Source organism: Triticum dicoccoides, chromosome 6A (genome assembly GCF_002162155.2).
Source record: "Triticum dicoccoides isolate Atlit2015 ecotype Zavitan chromosome 6A, WEW_v2.0, whole genome shotgun sequence".
Lineage (NCBI taxonomy): Eukaryota > Viridiplantae > Streptophyta > Magnoliopsida > Poales > Poaceae > Triticum > Triticum dicoccoides.
Window position 1 is genome coordinate 356,625,380 of NC_041390.1, and position 5,552 is coordinate 356,630,931.

Here is a 5,552-nt window from a genome sequence, read left to right on the forward strand (position 1 = left end):
GGGGGGGTGTTCCAGAGGCAGTGGTTGTACGTAGACACCACCATGTACAACCTCCTGCTCTTGATCCTGTCTGCCCCCACGGAGCCGAGCTCCGGATGGGGGCATGCGGAGCTAGCCGACCCGTGGCTCGCTCAAGTCATGACTAGGTTGGCCAACCTAAGGACGACGCGTGTGACGATGGTGATGGTGGTGAGGGAGTTCGTCCAGCGGTGTATCGCTCCGCTCCAGCGCCATTCCCGTTCGATTTGCACTTTGACCGGTCCATAGATGGCATGAGGCTTCAGGAGCCTCCCCTTCCTTCCAGCATGCTGCGTGGAGTGCTCCACCTCTTGACCGGCAGAGAACTCGCCGGGCTCCCATCAGATGGGTTCCATCTCTATGACCACCCAAACGGGGGAGCCTTCGCCAAGGAGATGTCAGGCTTCGACGACTGGGAGCTGCTCCCGGAGGGCCACGCGGGGCGTCATGACAACCCCCTCCTGGTGGCCCCAGGGCGCGAAGGCCTTGAGGCGCGCGCTCCCCGGGGCAGCTGCGGGGGGGGGGGGGCACACCCCATCATGCGCTCCTCAGTCATCCGCCTTCAGCCCTGCGGGTGGCGGGGGAGGCGGCCCGCTTGTGGGTTCAGTTGTTGTCCTCGCCATGGAGGTCTACACGCCAGGCCCCAGCGCATGCCCTCTAGACCATGTGGCTGCCCGGAAGAGGAAGGAGCTTGGGAACCGCCGAAGCCTTGCCCCAAGGACCCCGAAGAAGAGGAGGTGGATCCCTGTGGACAAGTAAGTATCTCGGCTTCCTCTTGACTCTTGAATATCGTATCACTGCCTGACTCTTGCCCCTCAGGATATCTTTCGATGAGGGAACGAGCGCGTTCTGAGCACCACCTCCGGAGGGCACAGTTCCCGCCGCGACCTCATGCCTCATGAGCCCCGCTGTTGTGCACAAGGGGGCGCCCACACCTGAACCAAGGTCATCCCAGAGGTGACTCGGGCATGCATTCCCAATGTCTTTCTTTTGGGGCAGTCTCCAGATTACGGGGGCTGTGCCAAGGGCTTCCTCGCCGATCCTTGTCTGTAGCTAGGAAACTTCTAGGACGACGCCATCTCCAACCAGCGGGGTGAGTCCGCGTCAGGCCCCATCTCAGGCCGGAGGAGCGGGCGAAGGAGTTCCAGCCCTAGGGCCCGTGCCTAAAAAGAGTGAGTCCTCGTGTGCCTCCCTAGCCGATCGGCGCATGGAGGAAAGCCCAGGCCAGGCATTGGAGCTCGCACACGGGTGCAGCGCCGTCCGACACGGCCTTCTTTAGGAGGAGGTGAGGGCGCTGGGCCGCCTTAGGGTGGATCTTGGCGACGTCTATGCACGCCTCGAGGCGGAGCACCTACGCCTGGCGCGCGAATGGCGCCAGCTAGACATCGCCATCAACTTTAGCCGCTTGTAATGCGTGCATGCTCGCGCGGAGGCAGAGGGGTCCCTTGCGCGGCGAAGGAGGCTCGTGATCATGCCATGGAGGAGGTCCGAGCTACAGACCGCCGGCGCGAAGCAGCCGAGGTTTGCGAGAAGGATCTCCAAGCTTCAAATGCTATCCTCGAGTGACAAGACCAGGCGCACAAAGCCGTGCTTGCCGCCCCAGTGGGCGGGCCGCCCACGGGTGAGGAGAGGCGTTGGCGCTGGAGGCGTTGGAGCTGAGCCTATAGCACGAGCAGTTGGAGGTGATGGAGCACCAAGTAGCTGCTGCTGAGGACGCCCTTACCTCCTGGTAGGCGAAGAACCAGAGGAAGGCCAGCGAGAAAATGGCGGTAGTCCGCAGGGCTCTTGCCCAAGAATACCATTGGAAGCTGGAGCTTCAAGAGGCCTTCTTCTGCATGTGGGGCGATGAGCTAAAGGGCGAGGCCGACGGCCTCAAGGAGAAGTTAGCCGCGGCGGACGCTCGGGCCGCTGCTGAGGCCAAGCTGTCCTTCCTTTACAAGCAGGTGGAAGGCATTTGCTCCCTCATGGAGAAAGCTTTAGACGAGGCGAGCCGAGCCCGAGTGCTGCAGCGTGAGCGCTCCCAGATGTTTGAGGCCCTCGGGTGTAGGGCCAACCCGGCCATGAGCAACATTTGCGACGAGAACGTCTCCAGCCCGCTTGTTGCTGATGACGCCGGTTACCTCAGCTTCTTCACTAACGTTGTGGAATGCCTTGAAGGTAGGGCCGGGAAGGTGCGCCGGCTCATTGAGGAGAGGAGCCACGGCATTCTTGCACGCGGATTCTCACGCATCTTCTGCCACCTTCTCCGCTCCAATCCCGCCTTCGACTTTGACGCTGCGATAGCCCCCGTGCTTGGAGTGATCCAAGGCGCCCTAGTGGGCAGGGTGGAGGATCATGTGGATGACCTGATCAGGAAGCTCGCCCCTAGCGAGGATGCGGGCGCGCCCATGGTCGAGGAATGCGGGGCCGATGATGATGACGATGGCGGCAGTGACGGCGACACGCATCTCCCTAGGCATGGTTTCTCCTGTTTTCCCATCAAGACTTTGGATGTAACCCCGTGGGGATGCGAAATCATTTTTGGAAGAACCTTCTCCATGATGTATTAAGTAATATTGCACTACCTGATGTCGCCTTTCCATTGCTTTCCGTGCGCCTGCCACTCCTGAGTAGGGGCGGCCGCTATTGTCATATCGAGTCGCGATGCCTGACCATGGTCCGAAGGCGGACGCTTTTCGAAAGCCTCGGGCCACATGTACCAGCTGGTTCGCTCAAGAGTGTCGCGTGAGAGTCTGGATGCCGAAATCTTGGAGAGGTGTAAGCGCGGGCAAGCTCGCGGCCGCTGTGGCCTAGGCCCTCAAGGCATCTTCAGTGCCACTGGGCTGACCCAAGCGTGTGCACCACGGCCATGTAGACCCCGCTCGTGGGGCATGATGGAGGGAGCCACGGGTGCCCGCCATCTTCGCAAAGACGGAAATCAAAAGAGGAAGCACCGCAAGAAGAAGAAAGCGAGCCGCCCCTTTTTTTAAATACAGATGTAGGAACTTCAAACTCACTCCAAGAAATAGCAAATTTAGTTAGAATAAGAAGCAAAGAGTAGCCGCCTCCGGCACCTACGCTAGTCTTCTAGTCTTCCCGCCAGCGTGGAGCATGGGTGTCAGGACCCCGATCCTAAGTAACACCGATCTAGCATGTAACACATCACATGACTTTGCGGCCTCACGCGTGGTATTCCCACGGGTGACACCTTACCTGGCCCGGGACCGTTTGCGCCATTTGGCTCATGTATATGATTGTGTTGCTAGCATTCATATGAAGGAGAACCCGAGACGACATGACTAGTCGTAAACCCAAAGTGGCACTAACTTACAGGGACATGCATACATGCCCCAGCAACGAACATATCGGTCATCAGCGAGTGAACCCAGGCTGTAGCACCTGGGCTAACAGGACTCCGATAGACACGGCTTGACATTTCCCCGTAGGGACAGACACAGGAATGAAGAAGGACACATGCCGGCCAGCCTAAGTGTTCCGGAGCAGTAGCAAGCTACCATGGCTCAGTGGAAGCACTAGGAGACATTTCCTAGTAAGAGAGGCTACCAAGGATAAACAACTAGGTTGTCGGATCTCACACATACCAAGCATTTCAAATCATACACACAATATGCTCGATATGTGCAAATACAACATGGCATCACAACAAAACTCTACAAGTCAAGTACTTTATTTAGAAGGCTCCGGAGAGCCATACATAACATGTTTATACAGGTAGGGGTCACACGACCCAACACTCAAGTCATACAAACATATAAGCACATGCGGAAGCAAACTTGTCTGAGTACAGACAACTAGAAAGCAAGAAGGCTTGACGAAGCCTGTCTATCTACAAGGCCCTTCACGGCTCAGGATCACCACCTGGGTGGAAAGTCAGTCGTCAACATCAAGATCTACATAGAATCCATCAGAGGGGGCGGTGTTCTCCTCTACAACAGTTTATTAAGCAAACATGAGTACAAAGGTACTCAGCAAGACTTACATCAGATCCTACATGCATGCACATCATCAACAAAGGGATAGTGGAGTTTATAGCAGCAAGACAGCTTTGACTCTTGGCTAAACTATCCTACGAGACAACAACTTGTAAATGTTTTGCGCACACGAGTCCAATACTCACCACAACAATGCACTACTACGGATCCTCTTCCGTCATCCTATGGAAGGGCCGTCCATGACACTCACACTTGTCTTGAGGCTTTTAGTAGTTTCCATTTACTTTTCTGTGAATTGTATAGCTAACCAAGTTGTCCTTTACCGTGGACGCAGCTATTCGAATAGATCAAATTGACCCTGCAGGGGTGTACTTCTTCACACATGTTTCCACCACTTAGCATCTGCACACGACATGTGCTCGGCAGACTTCAAGCGAAAGCCGACGTGGGTGTAGACCATGACCTGACTAACCACACAAGTCTCTAGTCCAGGTTTATCGCCTATCCAGGTTCCATCCGCAGGGAGTCCGGCCGAGGTTTCCACATACGGCCCCGAACGATGTGTGCCGGGTTCCCGAGACACCAATCAGGCGCCCGATACACCGTGCCACGTACCCACCGCATCACAGCCCACCCCGAGGGTCAGCGCTGCGCACGGCCTCCAGTAAACAACAAAGACCAGAAACTACTTGCAACTCCTGGATAGAGGACAAGGGGTTAATAAGTCGAGCGGGGTCATATTTCAGGGCCCAACGCGTGGTAGTAGCTGATCTTAAATCACACATACATATCTCAGTTCTTAGGGACGGTTCCAATGAAACAACCCACCATGTACTCCTACATGGCCTCTCATCGATACCATTACCAAAACATGTTCAACACTTCACTCTCATCACCGACACAACCATTTCACTATAGCCAGACCTGACATGACTCTAAGCATAATAGGCATAGCATGGTAGGAAACACAAACATGGCTCAATCAACTCCTACTCATGGTACTGGGTTTCATCTAGTTACTGTGGCAATGGCAGGTCATGCAGAGGAAATGGGTTCAACTACCGCAGCACATAGCTGTTTGAAACATTATTGTCTTAAATGCAGTAAATGAGAGTAGAAGCGAGAAGATGGGATTGTATCGAAATGATCAACGGGGTTGCTTGCTTGACAGAGTGGTCGAGGGGTACTGTCGTTCAGCTGGATACTCACGAATATCCTCAGGAGCAGAACCTACCACAGATATCACACCGGTAACACAGTCAATACATGGCGATATGCAACAATATGATGCATGCATATGACATGGAAAAATGAGTGTGTTGGGCTAATGCAACTACAAACATAGGGGTTTGAGTTATTTTGAACCAAAGGTTCAACTCCAAACTCAAATTATGAATTCATAAGGTGCATTATCATGTTTTGATCTAAAAAACAAGGTTAAGTTGCTTAATCATGCATGAAACCAGTACAAATGGATAGGTTGGATTTTTCTCATCATTTTTCATATATAAATCTTTGCATTTGGAGTTACAGACTAATTTCTATGATTTTTTGAAGATTGTAACAATTTCTGGAATTTCCTGAATAAGAACAAATCCAGAA